The sequence below is a fragment of the Agelaius tricolor genome, unplaced genomic scaffold (assembly GCF_023055355.1).
Source record: "Agelaius tricolor isolate 1412-34295 unplaced genomic scaffold, bAgeTri1.0.p SCAF_4, whole genome shotgun sequence".
NCBI lineage: Eukaryota > Metazoa > Chordata > Aves > Passeriformes > Icteridae > Agelaius > Agelaius tricolor.
Window position 1 is genome coordinate 52,564,372 of NW_027269264.1, and position 19,318 is coordinate 52,583,689.

Genomic DNA, 19,318 nt, shown 5'->3' on the forward strand with positions numbered 1-19,318 from the left:
AACATCTGATGTCAGAAAGACATGGTTTTAATGGGATATTTAATTGTCTCTGCAGTGCAAGCATTAAAGAGAAGCAATTTATGGGTCCTTGATCTTCGATATCAGAATATTTTTAATGTGGGCATCTGTAACCCCTTTGGAAAAAGAAAATGAATTTTAGGTTCTCTGTTCTCTACATAATTTTTCATTGGACATTATGACCCCTGCAAAGCCTGAAGAGAGTTTACATGTGGAGGCTTCCTTAATTATAGTTCATAGAATGCTGAGGTTTCCACACTGAAGTCTGAAAACCGCTTTTTTAAGAATATTGCCTTAGTATTCAGATGTTACCTACAGCTGGGAAATATTGCAAACATGTAGAAAAAGCAATTTGAAAAACCTTGGCATTCTCAAAAAAAAACCCACACCAAAGAATTCAGTAAGTTCCTATTATGCTCAGGCTGAGCTGTTGCAGGAGCATTTGTGAGAACCACCTCTTCAGGGGTCAAAAGGTATAGGTCTCAGAATAAGGGGTAAGAGTTTATAGTTCTTTAAGGTATATTCATTCATGTTTCAATGTTCAATAGTGTCTCAGGGAGAGGCAAGCTCAGTTTAAATCACCGAAACTCCTGTTCCATATTTACATATCCATTTAAAATAAAATTAAATCCCTTAAATGAATAGCAGTATTTATACATAAGTGATATTTTTTTACCTTGAACCATAATCCTGTCTTAGCTTCCTAGTAGTGATTTATTTTGTTCCCTGCTGTTTTTATCATAAACAATATTCAACATGACAAAAACATTAAAAAATTATTTTACTTCATCCTATCTGTTTGGCAGGAAAAGAATCAGCCAGAGTAATCTTTTTAGATTGCTTTTTTGTTTGTATTTTGAAGACAGTAGAACTTTGTATTAATTTAGAGGAAAGAAGACAGAGGGAAAAAGAGGGAGGGAGGGAAGGAAGGAAGGGAAGAAGGAAGGGAGGAAGTGGTGGAAGGAAGGAAGAGAGAAAGAGAAAAAGAAAGAAAGAAAAAGAAAGAAAAAGAAAGAAAAGAAAGAAAGAAAGAAAGAAAGAAAGAAAGAAAGAAAGAAAGAAAGAAAGAAAGAGAAAGAGAAAGAAAGAGAAAAGAAACAGAGTTATTATACAGAATTCATTGATAAGAAAGCTTCAGTTCAATAAATGGATCTCTTTGCAATAAGTCAACCTTCATATCATATTTATGCAATAGGTCTGGAAAATCCCATCCTTTATGGAAGCAATTACTACATAATATGTAAGAGTGTTATTTATTATTTTCACAAAACTGTGTGTTGCTGTGACATCTTATTTTCAAGTCTTTTAAACCGCTTTATCCTGGTCTATAACTTTATGCATCCTAGAAAAAGGAGTATCCATCCATTGTGCTCTTTAAACTTGTCCATTGATAAACTCTTTTTTCCCAGCTTTCCAAATATAGAGGATTTGAGAGAAGTGTTATGATCTGTGATCTGTGCTTAGATAATTATAGTGATAATTATCTAGATATGCACAGAACATTTTGTCAGGCTAGAAGAAAGTCTTATCAGACCCTGTCTTCAAAGACATTTTCTATATGATCCTATGTGGTTTCCTATCTCTCCAACATATTGCACCAATTATTATAATCATTTTCACATGTCAAAATTATCAGCTTTTCTTTTTCCCGTAGCAGCATAGAGTAGATTTATAAAAATTAATTTAACAACTTGGGGTTCCTTATTACCAACATGCTCTCCTGCAAAGTGTATTTAGACACTTATGAGAAGGTACACAGATGACTGATTAAAAGATGATATAAACACATATCAGTTTAATAGAACTGGAGCAGCTCATTTTTTTAAATTCTGAAAAAAACCAGCTATTTCATCCATGGAAGTGTAGCAATGGTATTTGTTAAAAACCCTAACTTTTGTCCTTTTCTTATTTAATATATAGGTTTCCAAGCCTTCCTCTATAAATAATATATTGTGTATTTAAATACTGTGTACTTGTGGAAATGTTATATGGTTGTTCTCCTATTCAGTTCCTATAGTTATCTAGTTTTGAAATATGAATAAGTCCCTAGAAATGGAAAAGTATCAATATTGAAAACAGCTAAATACAATTTTTGTGCACATAATTATGAGATGAAACTTGTGGATATTTAAATTTGCAATAATTGTTCTATTTTTTGGCATTTTTTCATAATCTCTCTCTTATTAAATTGTTGGTTTAATACATATTAAACATTCAAAGTGGCATTTAGACACTAAAATGAACTAACTGTTCAGGGTTTTTTCTATGGGGAGCTTCATACCAATAACTTCCATTCCTTTCCAATTTAGAGGGCTAAAAACCCCATCTACTTATATTTCATCTCCTGGTAGACTTCAGGATATTCTATAGATGCTGACGTTGATACCACTCTGTACTGTATCAATAGAGCTGCAAGGCATCAGAGTCTAGGAAGGAATGATAATTTTAAATGCTGTGTGGGCTGGTTGGAGTGTGTCTGAAGGAGAACATTTGTGGAGAACAGACACATTTCTTTCTTTTTACAGCAAAGAAGTACACACTTCTGTGAAGATTGTTGTTTTAATGTAGCTCAGCTTTGTTTCATTTTGGTTTGGATGTGGTTTATTTTGCTTTGGTTTGGTTAACATATGGTTGCATCAAACTGGACAGGGAGCATTAGCAAATCAGATTTTCTCAATCTCTGGGGAAGTAGGATGGTATTCATCTGACTGAATTCTGCGTCTGAGCTGTTAACTCTAGGACACACTTTTGCAGTCAATATTCAAATATATGACAATATATCTAAACCACAAACGATTATTTGTTCCTTATGCAAGAGCTATCATAGCTGTGAACATCTATGCACTATGAACGTGTAAAATTAGACATTGTTCTCACTATCTCTCCACTTTCCAGATGAGAGTGAGAAGATGATCAGCTTCCTAGGACATGCATTATCAGGAGGCTGATATGAGAAAGACACAAAGTGCTCCTCTCATAACAGTTGGATAGAGTTTCACATAGCACTAAGGCAGTTTTGTGCAGGATAGGCAACACTTGGAGTTCTCCTGAATCCAGGTACCCTCTGCAAAGGGATTTGGTAATGAAACTGTACACGCAGCAGAATCTCGTGTGATTAGGATAGACAAAGAGTAATTAGATCAAACATATGTTATTGAGGCAACCAGTTTGATAGATATTGTGGCAAGCATGTGCCCCACAGGCTCTATCTCATCTATGTTTTTATAAAAAAACAGAAATTAGTTGGTCAAGTATTTGTCCACCTCTTTTTTCTTCTGTAAAACAGTGTATTGCAAATCTATATTATGCTGAATTAATCACTTACATTTTTATTGTCCATAAGAACTAAATTATGAAAGGTGCAAAGCCACAAGCCTCTGTAAACCTCTGGCAAAGGTTCCAGAAGCCAAAACTTACTCAAAGGAGCACTAAGAAGATTTTTTTTTTCCCAGGAAAAACAAAACAAAACTAAACATACCAAAACAAAATAAATCAAATCAAAACAGTATGTCTGGGTAGAAAGAAGCCGCCTTAAACACTGTTTTGACTGTGCTCACATCCTGTGGGTGAAAACCTAAGTCCAGGAAATAATTTGTTTCACACAGGAAATTTTCTTACGTATTTCTTTCTACCTTTCCCAATTAAAAAGTTTTAAAGTATATTTGAGAAAACAAAAAAAAAAAAAAAAAAAACCAAAAAACAAACAACCCAAAAAAAACTCCTAAACATTTTTCTTATTTTTCTTTTCTTTTCTTTTCTTTTCTTTTCTTTTCTTTTCTTTTCTTTTCTTTTCTTTTCTTTTCTTTTCTTTTCTTTTCTTTTCTTTTCTTTTCTTTTCTTTTCTTTTCTTTTTTTTTCTTTTCTTTTCTTTTCCTTTTCTTTTCTTTTTTCTTTTTTTCTTTTCTTTTCTTTTCTTTCCCTTTCCCTTTCCCTTTCCCTTCCCTTCCCTTTCCCTTCCCTTCCCTTTCCTTTCCTTTCCTTTCCTTTCCTTTCCTTTCCTTTCCTTCTTCCTTTCCTTTCCTTTCCTTTCCTTCCTTTTCCTTCCTTTCCTTCCTTTCCTTTCCTTTCCTTTCCTTCCTTTCCTTTCCTTTTCCTTTCCTTCCTCTTTCCTCTTTCCTTTCCTTTCCTTTCCTTTCCTTTCCTTCTTTCTTTCCTTTCCTTTCCTTTCCTTTCCTTTCCTTTCCTTTCCTTTCCTTTCCTTTCCTTTCCTTTCCTTTCCTTTCCTTTCCTTTCCTTTCCTTTCCTTTCCTTTCCTTTCCTTTCCTTTCCTTTCCTTTCCTTGTTGCCTTCCCCTTCCTCTCTCTTCCTTCCTTCCTTCCTTCCTTCCTTCCTTCCTTCCTTCCTTCCTTCCTTCCTTCCTTCCTTCCTTCCTTCCGCCACTTCCTTCCGCCACTTCCTTCCGCCACTTCCTTCCGCCACTTCCTTCCTTCCTTCCGCCACTTCCTTCCTTCCTTCCGCCACTTCCTTCCTTCCTTCCTTCCTTCCTTCCTTCCTTCCTTCCTTCCTTCCTTCCTTCCTTCCGCCACTTCCTTCCGCCACTTCCTTCCTTCCGCCACTTCCTTCCTTCCGCCACTTCCTTCCTTCCGCCACTTCCTTCCGCCACTTCCTTCCGCCACTTCCTTCCTTCTGCCACTTCCTTCCTTCCGCCACTTCCTTCCTTCCTTCCTTTCAGCCACTTCCTTCCGCCACTTCCTTCCGCCACTTCCTTCTTTCCGCCACTTCCTTCCTTCCGCCACTTCCTTCCTTCCGCCACTTCCTTCCTTCCTTCCAGCCACTTCCTTCCTTCCTTCCTTCCTTCCTTCCTTCCTTCCTTCCTTCCTTCCTTCCTTCCGCCACTTCCTTCCGCCACTTCCTTCCGCCACTTCCGCCACTTCCTTCCTTCCTTCCTTCCTTCCTTCCTTCCTTCCTTCCTTCCTTCCTTCCTTCCTTCCTTCCGCCACTTCCTTCCGCCACTTCCTTCCGCCACTTCCGCCACTTCCTTCCTTCCTTCCTTCCTTCCTTCCTTCCTTCCTTCCTTCCTTCCTTCCTTCCTTCCTTCCTTCCGCCACTTCCTTCCTTCCTTCCTTCCTTCCTTCCTTCCGCCACTTCCTTCCTTCCTTCCTTCCGCCACTTCCTTCCTTCCGCCACTTCCTTCCGCCACTTCCTTCCGCCACTTCCTTCCTTCCGCCACTTCCTTCCGCCACTTCCTTCCGCCACTTCCTTCCGCCACTTCCTTCCGCCACTTCCTTCCTTCCTTCCGCCACTTCCTTCCTTCCTTCCGCCACTTCCTTCCTTCCTTCCTTCCGCCACTTCCTTCCGCCACTTCCTTCCTTCCGCCACTTCCTTCCGCCACTTCCTTCCTTCCGCCACTTCCTTCCTTCCGCCACTTCCTTCCGCCACTTCCGCCACTTCTGCCACTTCCTTCCGCCCCTTCCACCAGTTCCTTCCTCCCATCCCCTCTAGATCTCTCTGCTCTTTTTTCCATACCTTCTATTTTTTGTTTTAATCTAAGTGCCACTGTACTTTCCTATTTTTAATGGGGACAGGAGGGAGAAGGCACTATAAAGCTAAATTACAGCCAATCAGATTGTACTCACAGCTGAACCACTAGAAAAATTGCAGCTCATGAAATTTGTCATGGGTCAGAAGCCTGAGTAATTTCATTTTAATCAGTCTTACTTGAAGCAGATTTGCCATTGCAGCAAAGGATTCATAGAAATTTAAATCTGGGAGAGGGAATGCATAAAGGAGTATAAAAGGAAATGCCAAAAAAAAGGAGCTTTTTTAGGGTGGGGGTGGTTTGGTTTTTTGGGGTTTTTTTGGTGTTTTTTTGTGTAGTTTTGCACAGGGTTTTTTTGTTATACATGGAGTAGTCACCATATCAAAGCTAAGAGCTTTCAGTATTAGTAGAGATTTTGGAATCATCATCGAGTATGAAATCATTTGAAGTTTATCAACATCTTTATTACTGGGACAGTTAAATTGTTCCCAATTATATCCCAAGTATGCGTACACTTGATATTGACTTGGCTAAATCAGTGCATTTTTACACACAAGATCTTCCCCCATCCACAGTTTTTATTTTACTGTCTTCCTCTGGGTTTAAATACCCTCTGAAATTTGCAGTGTTTCTGCATGCTCCACAAGCAGAATAAAAGTACAACTCAACTGCACAGCAGAGAGAAATGCTATTTCTTTTTTTTTTTTTAAGAACCATCTTAGAGTCTTTAGCCAGTAACTAGAATTGCTAATGCAAATTACATTAAGATTTTCCTCAAATTGCTTGTATTTCATAATCAGAACTCTGCATGCCGATTAGGTTATAGCTGTAGGGAAGAGCTGATCTTAACACATGAGGAATTACTGTGCATAAAAGAAGAAAAATTATTTTAAAAGTTCATTTCTAATTTCTTAGGGAAACTGGAGGTAATAATGAGGCTTTGCACGTATTTAATTTTAAAATACAGATCTTTAAGTGTTTGAGCCAAACAATAAAGAAGCCAAAATACTATTTTCCCCCAGCTAGAATTTAGAAACAAGGTCAGGTATATATAGTTTCTCAAACAGTTCTTAGCAAAGAAAAAAACATTAACAGTAAAGTCATTCCTTGTCTTACATAGCTGATCAAAGCCTAGAATACGTGGAAATGGGTTGAATGGCTCTTATCTTCCTTTTATTAAAAATAAAATAAAGTGTTTAGAGTCATTATTTTAACAAAGCTATTTCAAAGTTCCTTTCAGGGCTTTCCTTTGGGGAATTTTGGAACTTTGCGCAAAACATTTTGTTAAATCCTGTATGACTCTTTTATCAATACATTCGTACCAGTACTAGTCATTATGTAAATATATTTATGTAAGTGATGAAGTTCTGTGATGAGTGACACCTTCAGTTGCTACCACATTTGGTAGTCCCTGTTTAATAATATCAAGGTACTCAAATCCTAAATAATAACAGAAAGAAAACAAAGTGGAGGGGGAAAATAACAATAGCAATAACAAAACAAATAAAAACCACCAAGCCCTCCAAACCTCAGACCTTTCTAATCTGATGATCTAAAGGCAAAGAGGAACTCAGTGTGTGAAGTGCAGATTTTCCCTTGAAAATTTTCCCTACTACACTTACGTGCAGTAGGTAAATGTTACTGGGGAGTGCCTTCTGGGGGAAGATTTTCCAAGTTACCTCTGCAGAGACATTTATTTTTGTTCCTCCCCCACCCACCCTGCTCCCCCTTATTTTCAGGAGTCTCTATATTTTTATCTGTAAAATCATTCACAGATTATTATCAGTGACTGTAAGAGATACCTCAGAAAAATACCTCAGTTATCACTGATACATCACTATTACTATTGATCATATAGTAAGCACGTTTAAAACTGAGTTTTAGACTTGTGATGTATTTCACAGAGACTTCACATACATGAAATGTTTTATGATCTACTTTTTACATATTTCTTTCAAGTGTGAAGCAGTTCCTCTTCATTAAAAAAAAAAAACAAAACAGAACAACAGGAATTTGATTTTTTCATTAATATACTTGGTTAGATTTACGGAGATTTTTTTTAAAGAAAGATACACAGAAACAAGAGGGAAGGAAAGACGTTTCATCCATTGTTCTGACAAAAATACCCAAGAAAAATCCCTTTGTGCGCCCATTTTTGCTGAGGACTTCAGTGGGCCTTGTTGGGAAACTGCATTTGTCAGGAAATGCGTGGTTGATATGAGCTCATCAGGGGGATGGATGGCCCTGACAGCCCCGAGAGCTGTCAGCTGAGCGATGAGTTCTCAGCATGATTGGTGTATGATGTCCGGACACCAGATTGCATAACAACCAGTCCAGCAAATTTATTGATTTCTTTTCTTCTTTGAGTGTAGGAGTAGGACAGTTTAACACATGTAGGAGCCCTGAAGGTTGTTGCCAGAAAGAGCTTTCTTCTGTTAAGTATAGTAGTGTCATTCTTTCCATGCTAGACCAGAAATAGAGTTAGTATGACCAGAATGATCAATTGTGAACCTAAGTTCCAAAAACATATCTCTGAAGAAATGTGCATTTTTAAGAGAAAAATATATCCCTATAGAGAAAAGATCTCTCTCAAACATGAAGCATGATAAATACATTAATCTGAAAATATTTTATTGTTTAATCAATAGTGTATGGTTAAAATTGCAGCAAAATTATATTTACGTATCATTTTTATGTTCTTTCTCCTCATTGGGTTTTTTACTTATGTGATTCATTTACAAACAGAGATGTTACTAGTTTTTGTGTATCTCTTTTTTTATTGGAGCACTCTTCAAATGATTCTTTTAGCAAGTAAAATATTCCTTTGAATATTAGATCTGATTCATGATATCATATACCCCACTGTGGTGTTCCCATAAAGCTGAATTAATTTGACTTTATATTAACTAACTAAAATATAGGTATCCAGGGCTTTGACCCAGGCTGGGTGCCGGGCACCCAAGACCATTTTATCATTCCCCTCCACAAGTAGACAGGGGAGAGAAAATATTACAAAAATTTCATGAGTTGAGATAAAAACAGAGAGATATCAGTCACCAAATACTCTTACAGGCAAAACTGACTCAGCTTGGGGATATTGAGTTTATTCCTAAGATAATCAGAGCACAATTATGAGACCAAAAACAAATTTTAGAAACCTTGCCCTCAACCCTTCCTTTTTTGTGCGCTCTACCTCCTTCCCCTCATGATGAAGGGAGTCACCTCTCCATGAACATCTCCAGCACGAGTCCTGTCCTTGGGCTACATCTTTTCACCAACTCATCCAACACAGATCCCTTTCCACAGGATTGATCCTTCAGGAACAGGCTGATCACACAGCAGTGTGGGTCCCACATGGGGTCACAAGTCCTGCCAGCAAACCTGCTCCAGCCTGGGCTCCGCTCTCCGCAGGTGCTGCCAGGATCCTGCTCCAGCAGAGGCTTCCCATGGGGTCCCAGCCTCCTTTGGGCATCCCCTGCTCCAGGCCGGGCTCCCCCAGGGGCTGCAGGTGGATCTCTGCTCCCCCGTGCCCTCCCTGGGCTGCAGGGGCACAGCTGCCTCAGCCTGGGCTGCTCCAGGGGCTGCAGGGGAATCTGAGCTCCAGAGCCTGCAGCAGCTCCTGCCCCTCCTGCACTGCCCTGCCTGCCTGCAGGGATGCTCCTCGCACATGTTCTCTCCCATTCTTCTCTTTCTCTTCTCTTTCCATGCAAAGATTCCCTTCATGTTTTTGATGTTAATAACATATTTTTCTTAATTTTGTTTTTGCACACTGTTCTGTAGTTCAAATTCTCAGCTGCAAGGGTTAAAAAAAAAAGTGAATGAACATTTAGAAATTACTTAAAGTAGCTGCAGCATTAGATAAGCGAATTGTGGAATTAAACCAACCTTGTTTATGCTTAGCAACAAAATGATTGTTTCATTGTGTAATGGATACCATTACTACAAAATATGAGCCTTTGAGGAGGGTTAAATTCAAAGGAGAGGTCTGGGATGCTTGTTTTGCCAAAGCTCATTTCTGTGCTGATGGGAAGAACATCAGAACTGGGACATGGCTGCCTGTTTAATCACAAATCTATCCTACACACTAGCTAGCACTATCCATAACTATCACATCTATGAAGGAACAGAGCTGCTGTTCTCAAACTTCCCACAAGATATAACCCTGGAAGTACCTGTGATCAAGTTTTTCCAGACAGAAGTTAAAAATAAGCCAGAAGGCAGGAAATGCTGAACATGACTCACTGGTGTCAGTGTTCATACATTGTTTTGAAGAGTTTCTTGGCTATAATTCTTCCTTCAAAGCAATTTCCTACTAGCACTTTCTGACCTGTTCCAGGGTGGCTTTTCTTTCACAAAATTCTTCATTCATGTCACCTTCTGTCCCTCTGTCTCTGGTTTTCACATCACACTTTGCTCAGCTAGGTGTCTTATTTCAATGACGGAGTTCAACAGGAGCTTTCAGAGAAATTGCTGAAATGCTTTCTTTCACTCCCAAAACAGTAAAAGTAGCTATCTGATATGTTCCTAAACATATTTTTGAAAAGAGTATCTTATTCAGTATATTTAGTATCCATAAAAAACAAATAAAAAGTATTATCAAAAATTAATAAAGGGTTTTTTTAAATGAAACTTATGTATATATATATATGTATATATCCATATGTATATATACATATGCACATGCACCAAATGTATCATTTTTCTAACAAAATGCACTTTAAAGAAGGAATCATAATGATTTAGGAACTTAGACTGTAAGTCAGAAATCAGGAAGTTTTCTGATTGTGTGCCTGTAATTAAGGTTTTGTTTTTCTTTACCAGTTATAACTTGACTCCAGTTTTGCTAAGTGTAGAACAAAAATACAATCAGTACATAAACACCATATTGTCCTGTTCAAGAACCATGAAAGTTGTTAAAAATCATACTTTTTTGGCACAGTAATTATAGCTGGTATGTCAACCAGGAGTTTGATGTGCTAGAACAGAGTGAATGCACATATGTGTATCTATATACACGTTTATATTTTTATTAGAAGATACTTTGTGACCTAAAAGAAAATTATTATATGAAAAGAAAAAATGTCACACTTTCTGTACTAGAATACATATAGAAATAACTTTTGCTTGCTGTCTTTTTCCTTTTTTTTCTCAAACTTGATCTGAAAAGTGTAGAAATACTTTGAAAGTAAAAGTTTTGGGAAAATGTTTAAAGAAGTTGTTCTTCATTAAAACATAAACCTAGAAACCAAACTATACTTCAAAAATACTCCCCCCCAAAAGTGTGTTGGAAATTCATAATTCATTTTCTAGTCTTTGGTGCTGAAAAGCAAAAATCTGTTCTAAACAAAATTTTATTAAAAGAGATGCCATGGTTTAACCCCCAGCCACTCACTCACTCCCATAGCAGTGGGACTGGGGAGGGAATCTGAAGGGTAAAAGTGAGAAAATTCATGGGTTGAGATAAAGACAGTTTAACTGGGAAAGCAAAAACTGCGCGCACAAGCAAAACAAAACAAGGAATTAATTCACTGCTTGGTGGGCAGGCAAGTGCTCAGCCAGGGTTCCATCACACAAAACGGTTACTTGGGAGGATAAATGCCATCACTCCAAATGTCTCCCTACCTCCTTCTTCTTTACACACGGAGCACGATGTCACACGGTCTGGAACATCCCTTTGGTCAGTTGGGGTCACCTGTCCTGGCTGTGTCTCCTCCCAAACCCCCAAGCACTCCCAGCCTCTCCCAGCCTGGCAGTAGGAGAAGCAGCAAAGGACTTGGCTGTGTGCAAACCCTGCTCATCAATAAGAAAAAAAACAAACTTCCGTATTATCACCCCTGTGCTCAGCACAAATCCAAAACACAGCCACTGGGAACAAAATTAATTCCACCCCAGCCAAAAACAGCCCAACAGATAAAACTTCAAATTAAAAAAGTTTTTTTTCTAGAAACTTTCTTTATGAAATGACACCATTCTGATGGGGAAATTTTAATGGGGTTTGTTTTCTTTTGTTATATTTTCTATGAACAGTTATAGAAGTTTTAGATTTTAACCCCTCCACTTCTGGCACCTTTCCTGTCACTTTGTGAAAATATGTGCTATTTTCAAAGATATTGTGGGCTGCTGGAGAGCAGAAGAAATCTTCAGAGAATGTGAACCATTTTCCCTTTGAAAATCATCTGAATCACATCAGGTTCCTATCACTCATGTCATTTTCCATGATGTTCCATGACACACACTGAAAATACAGACAGAAAAAGCCACTTTAACAGTTTCTGTTGGTTTTGGTGGTTTTTGTTTTTTTTTTAATCCCAGCCATCTGCCAGAATGTATTATCCTCAAGAGCACTGACAGAACAGGTTGCTTTAAAAACATGATTAAAAGAGTCACAAAATGTCAATGAGTAAAGAAAGGAGGGTAGCAAAAGAAACAGGCTGTTAATTACTGCTTTACATCCAAAGTATTAGATTTAATAGTTAATTAACATTTCTTCAGATATTCTGATCCACTAATACAATGTAATCTAAATGTATCCTCGTATTATATTTCCAAGATAATTATTACTGGCTATATGTATCAGGTCTCATAAAGGAATTATAAAAAATCCTCTCTGTCATGACAATAACAACTATTTACCTTGTATATATTGACTTATTTTGATTTTACCAAGGAGGTACAGACAAATATAATTATTTTTAAAGCAGATTCTATGGAAAAAAAAAAAAGTGAGAATAAATCTTTACTGCCCCCCAAGAGTTTTGCAATATTTTGAAAGAGGTGTTTCAAAACACATTGGAAAAAAATATAGATGCTTCTCTCATTGCTTTGACCAAGTGAGGTCAATGTTAAACTCCCTTCCTAGGGCTGACTTTGAATACCTACATCAAGGTTAGAACAGCAATGTCCAAGCTTCACACAGTGTGGCATCCATGCTGAGATACCTGCTTACAGTAAAAAGATAATCTTTTTTTATTGAAGACCTACTTTTGAGAAATTTCACATAAAAGTTGTGTTTGGCAAGGAAGCCATCTCTCTTATGTCTACAGAGGACAAAGATTGGTTTCTCCCTGGGGGAATTTTATCCCAGCCTAAAGTAAGAAGTCTCACTGACATTAGATATTTTAAGATTCGGTGATATGAATCCTACTTTTAGTAATTAACTTTGGAGTAAACAGATGGGACACCAATGAATTAATTATTTTTCTACTGTGTTCTTTACTTAAGAAACCTCTATCTTCATATATTTTAAAAATGACAAAGCTACAGGTGACTCTTGAGGGATTTAGTGATTCAGCAATTAAATCTCAGATATTTGAAAGAGACTAAGTAGACCTTTTTTTGTTTTTTTTTTTTTTTTTTTTTTTTTTTTGTTTTTGGGGTTTTTTTTTGTTGTTATTGGGGGTTTTTTTTGGTTTTTTTTTTGTGGTTCTGTTTTTATTTTTGTTTTAATCTTACAAAACCCAAATATCAAACAAAGATCTGTGGATAAAATACTTTTTTGTATGCTTTTAAAGCAGGAAATCATCAGCAAAGTTACTGAGAGTATATATTCTACGCCTTCATGCAGGCTGTTGACAAACAAGCTCAATAAGACTGGACACAGTATTAATCCCAGGGGAATGACGCTGACCACAGGCCTCAATCTGGATTCTGCTCCATTGATCACAACCCTCTGAGCTTTTCCTTTCAGCCAGTCCTGGATCCACCTCTCTGTCCATTTATCTAATCCAGATTTCCTGGGGTGTTATGGGAGATAGTGTGAAAAGCTTTGCTGATGTAAAAGCAGATGGCATGTACTGCTTTGATGTCATTCAGATGGCATTCACTGCCCACAACATCTCATAAAACCCGGCTACAGCCCTACACAGGAATACCCCAAGAGTCACAGCCTGTGCCTGAGAGCATTGTCCAAAAGCCTTTTGGACTCCAGCAGTCTTGGTGCCATGCACACTTCAGGGGGAACCTGTTCCAGTGCCCAAATACTCTGTGGGTGAAAAACATTTTTCCTGACATGTGACCTAATTGTACCTGGACACAGGTCCTTGCCCTTCCCTAAGGTAACTTACCACAGACATCTTTTGAAAAATCCTTGCCTTAGGATTTTTTTCCTCCTGTGAAGCTGAGAAGCCTCAGGAACAAAATGTAAACAATGGTTATCTGCTGCTGTGGAATGCAACAGGTGGATGTGTGATTGGTATCATGTGGTTCTTTCTAATTAATGGCCAATCACAGTCAGCTGGCTCAGACAGAGTCTGAGACACAAGCCTTTGTTATTCATTCTTTCTTTTGCTATTCTTAGCTGGCCTTCTGATGAAATCCTTTCTTCTATTCTTTTAATATAGTTTCAATATAATATATATCATAAAATAATAAATCAAGCCTTCTGAAACAGGGAGTCAGATCCTCGTCTCTTCCCTCATCCTCGGACCCCTGTGAACACGGTCACAGTAACTGGTATGATCACAGGAAAGAGAAGTTGGCACCTGTCCCTAAGATCTGAGGTCCAAAAGGATAGGCAACATCATCCATTTTGTTTTATTTTCATAAAAGATTGGAGTGATACTTTATTCCTGTGCACAGCTGTACACTGCACCCAGAGCAGAGGGGAGTGCTCGAGGGTTCACTGGAGATTGTTCAGCTGGAGCACACAAAGGATACACCAGCACTCATAAAACAACAGCTGAATGAGCAGACAATAAAAGCCTAAATGCAAGAGGAAGTTAAATGATAAAGAGATGCTGCAGCACTGAACTTGCTTAGGTAAGAACTTTCTGCCCAGTGCCACTCCATTATGATTAATGTGTGCACATGCGGACTTTATGAAAAAGATAATGAATTGATTGTGTTCTTAAACGATGCCATTTTAGACCTGTTTGGATTCCTGCCTTCCCCGGGGAGCAGATGACCACAGTCTGTTAGCTTAAACAAATGAATGTTTAATGGTCATCTTTCTGCCAGCCAAGTGGAAAAGGGGAAACATTTATCAAGAGAGGGTAGGAAAAAACTGATCAAGCTGGCAATTCATCTGGGATTTAGGTGCTGCAAAGAGCCCATTGAGAAGGGAAAACTGCAGCAGTTACCACGCAAAACTCACTTCAGGCATTGTTCAGAATGTGGAGGTCACCGAGTCCACAAATGGAGAGAATTTCACATCCTGGCTTAGAATACAAAAGCCATGAAAGGTTCGTTTAATTACTTAACCACACAATGAAAACAGCAACAACAACAAAAAGCAAGAAGAGGAAGATCTCATAGATGATATGATTATTCTTCAATGTTTTTAGTTTATACATTCAGCATTCTGTTCAATGAGACTAGGAGCTAACAAAAGCTTTTGACTTTGTAAAGGGTTTTCTTTTCTTTTGTTTCCATTTGTTTACCTTTTTTATATCTGTTTTACTCTATTTTTTTTAATCACACTTAAATTTATCTTCTCTAGTCAATTGATTTTATTCTTAATGGATGCATTCCTTAAGCAAAGCAGATACTCTAACAATTCAGTGTCTTCCCATGTATTGGCTTTATTTCACTCGTTTTCAGATGTCTATTTTCCATGAGAAAAACTATCTGGTGATTAGTTCAAAGCAAACACCAAACTTTACATGTTTAAAGTAACACAAATCCTTTGTCCAGAGACATATATTAATCTTTCCTGTTGGTGAATCATCATCCACATTTTTCTGCTGTTTACAGTGATTAGAAAATAAAAAAAAAATCCTCCACCAAAAAGCACAATGAAAACATAAAACAAACCTTAAGGAGTGAAACAACTCTATATTATAATAAATTTTGAATTATCAAGTTGATGTAAAAATTGTTATCTTTGTGACAGTAATATTTCAGTGCCCACTGGAACAGGAGAGAATTAAGTATGTAGCAGTACAGTCTGGCTTCCAATTCAGTAGGAAACAGCATTTCAAAAGGAAATAGTTGGTATCCTGGTGGATGAGATGAACAGGTCAGCAGTGTGTCCTTGCAGAGAAAGCTCACTGCATGTGGGCCTCTATTTGCAGCAGTACAGTCAGAAGATCAAGCTGCAACAGAAAAAAACTTTATTCTTTTTTGGTTTTTGTTGTTGCTGGCTTTTTATCCTGTTTTGTTTTGTTTTGTTTTTTTTTTCCCTACCATTTTCAAACAATGAAACAAAAAGTCCAGAGAATTTGTGGACTATCTATGCTTTGAAACATTGAAAATCTGACAGGGTCAAGCCTTAAGGTGCTTCATCTAACCTTGAACAAGGCTCTGAGGTTGATATTAGAGCAGGTGACTTGCACAGCTCCCCTCCGGAATGAACGACTTCATAAGACTGTACGAATCTGTGATTCTAAGGGAATAATATAAAAACTCTAACTAAAAGTTGATGTTCATATGGGGAAAGACTTGAGAAGGAAGGTGCATGAATGAAACATAGGACACACAATAACACCTCCATTTTGGCTGTGTCACTCTTCTGTTTAGTTTTGAAAAATAGATCGATTTTTTTACATAGACACTTTTTTGAGTACTTATGGAGTGAAACCAACAAAAAACTTCCCAAAACTATTAAATCAAAGAGCTGAACTTCTAAAAAGCTTCATTCAGCAGCATCTCTGTCCAATAATGTTATATATTTTATGAATTCTCCTTGAGATACTTGCAGAACTGGCCCGGTTCTCAGCATCACTCACCTACATCCAGTTTTCCTTCTCCATTTATAGCCCTTCCATTTTGAAAACTTGCTTATCCTAGAGATAGCTTTCCTGAACATTATGCACCATAGCAAGAAATTTTCATGCAAATAGCAATTTTCATTCTTAGATATTCTTACATGAAACTCCACAAAATGCTGAACAAGAGGCTGACTAGCACAAAGAGTTTCAGCTGGACAGCACCCTAATTTTAAATGATCTGGGCAATTTCTCTGATCTTTATTCAGCACAGGCAATTAGGTGTCTAGTTTGATGCCCATCTAAAAACTACTATATTCCATAGCAGAACATTGTCCTAATACATTGTTGAGATATAGCCTGCAAAATGTTTTGAAGAGTACTTTATATAAAAATAAGTCACTAACTTCTGTTAACATATAATATTTATTTTCCCAAAAGTTCTGGACTAATCTTTTTGAAATAAGTATAATCCCTTTGACTTTTCATGAATGTTGGATATCCAGCTGAAAGTATTTATGCCTTCATTTGCAGAAAATTTTGATCATCGAGGTGTGCTCCATGATTTTAACATCTCTAGAGCTAAGTGTAACCATTTTTATTTTTTTTTTTACTTTCCTTGAAGTTGATTTACAATTCCCAAAAAAAAAAATTGGATTGTATATGCAAGCAGTCATGAACTTCAGGCTGAGCTGTACACTTTAAGGTCTTCATTGTCAGGGATGTTGTCAATAAATATTCTCAAGAAGATCCCTATTTAACCAAGGTTGGTTTATGTGGTTCTTTTTTTTTCTTTTCTATCAACTTCCTCTTTTCAGACTACCTGGAGAAACACATCCAGTTAGTGATGTAAACCAGATGCTCAGCTCATTCATTCTGCTAGCTACATTTCCTCTTTGTAAATTATAGACGTGCTAACCTATTTGAAACATAACTCAGGTGGCTGGTGAACCACAGCGCCTGCCAGCTCCTCAAATATAGAGGATCCACTTACTCATCTGCTCTGTCTCCATCTGCCTGTTAAATTTGGATTAACTGCTCATGGTCCAAACAGATAGCATAAGGATCTGTTTGAGGAAAAGTATTCCTCTGAACTCATCTTTTTTTTTTTTTCATTTTCCTCTACATTACCCTTTCCACTTATAAAACACGTTTGTTGCTCTGTATAAATGTGACATGATGTAAGACGAACTGCCACCACACATCAGAAATTAGAAAGAAAATTTTTTTTTTTTCAGAAAATAATTCCTTATGCGATTTTTTGTTTCTTTTGGCTCTTAGCAGATTGAGTATTGAATTGTTCAACCACAGTGTGTGGATAATTTAATACCCGGAACATTCCTCCTAGTGTGAATTACAGACACATTAGATTGTTCGACAAGGCCCTGAACATATTGTTTCAGGCCTTATCTATTTCATAGAAATCTTGTAAAAATTGATTGATAAAATCCCAGAGAAATCTTTCTTAACAAACCTGCTTTTCTTGAAAAAAAAAATATACTTAGAGAATCAGCTAGTTGTTATCCTTTCCATCCACATCCATGTACTGGATGAATGTTGGGTGATATTTGCAGGCAGAATGGAAGCTTTGGGCAGCATTTGTCAGGGAAGCCCTCCTGTTGAGTCTCAAGCTGCAGAAAAGACATCCTTGCTTTCTAAAATCCTTTTCAGAGAGGTGTCTAGTTATGGCTGGATCCCATCTCATCCCCAGAGACAGCCTACAATTTATGTTTAAAGAATCATTTAGGTGTAATTCAATCTTTGTGCCACTTTTTTGCCTGGGATTAAAGATGGCAACCCAAATATATTCATGATAACAAAATAAATGATTAGTTTTATTAGCAATGATAATGACAATGATTACAAGACTTTAATCAGATTTTTTTCCTGCACAGTATGTATAGTCATAGCTAATAGTCCAGTGCACTGTTTTGAAGCAATAGTGGAGCAATAGTATTAAAGCTAGGAAAATAAATTATTCTTAAGTAGAGATTGATGTTACTCATAGTAACAACTATGGGTAGGTTTCTTTGCTTAGCCTCAAGGAGTAATCTTAAGAAGCATTTTCACTCAAGTGAGGAATCTCCATGTACAGTCCCAGAGTGTGTTAGAAATGCCTGTTGTTAAAAAACAGGACAAGACTTTTATGTTATATAGTGACTGACTGTCAATCATGTATTTCTAGGCTGGCTGTGTCAGCTCAGCAGCCTTTAGCTCAGCTAAAGATAAGTTATCAGTAAAATCACTTGTGGGTTCCTTTATCAGAAACTTTGTCTGACACATCCTCACCAGTGCCAGTTTCTGTCAGGAAGTATTTTCTTCACATCCTCAGAATGCTTAAATTTGGGATTGGTGAGTCAGGCTGTCCTAAGCCTTCTCCAGCACCAAAAGCAATGTGACCTTCCGTTCTGCATCCATCACTGATAATTTGCAAATAGTGTAAAGTTTGAGCTGTTTTACCTCCACTTAGGCAGAGAAACCTGCTACAGGGATGTAAATCAACACAGATACATCACCTACAATTGAGCACCATTCATTTTCATTACCAGGAAATCTTATCACTCTCTTTTTTTTTCCCTTGTATTCTATCTCCCTCTTTCTAAAATTTGTGAATAATAAAATGTAGCGAATCTCATTCAAATCCATGAAAGTACTTCTATGACAATTTTGTGAGTCAGAAGATAATCAAGATTATTTAATTTAAGGGGTTTTGTTCAGGTGGATGGAAGGATGACCATTTCACTGTGGAAAACTGAACTTATGTAAAGTTACAGCAAGACTGAGATTTGTACTGATCTTACTCAACTTTAGCCATCTACAGGAAGGAGAAATTCTTCTCAATAATCATTTCAGAGATCTGTCTACATCCAGCTAAATCATTCTTTAGAGGTGCTTTTGTTTTCCATAGAGAACAAAGGCAGTCTAGACTCCAAGCATAGATTAGATATATAATGTTGTGTGGTTAGTATTAGATGAGATTAATCAAACCTTGGGAGCACAAAGAAATAGAAAAATCTATTGTTACCATGTAAACGTACAATTAGGTAGTAGTTTGCCTTTTCTTTTCTTTTCTTTTAATGGGACTTTAAAAAAAAGAATTTAGATGACTCACTGATATAATCACAATTCTTAGAACTTGGAGATGATTTTTGAGGCACTTGAAGTGAAATTGGACAGA

At 37.4% G+C, this 19,318-nt stretch overlaps 1 long non-coding RNA gene across 1 annotated transcript in view; it reads right to left on the reverse strand.

Moving 5' to 3' along the window:
- Positions 1-3,746: 3,746 nt before the first annotated feature.
- The window catches only part of LOC139589531 (uncharacterized), an 82,977-nt gene continuing 67,405 nt past the window's right edge, over positions 3,747-19,318 (reverse strand). Inside the window, exon 2 of the long non-coding RNA XR_011679039.1 lies at positions 3,747-3,991. This is a non-coding gene — a long non-coding RNA (uncharacterized lncRNA). The remainder of the gene's footprint in view (positions 3,992-19,318) is intronic.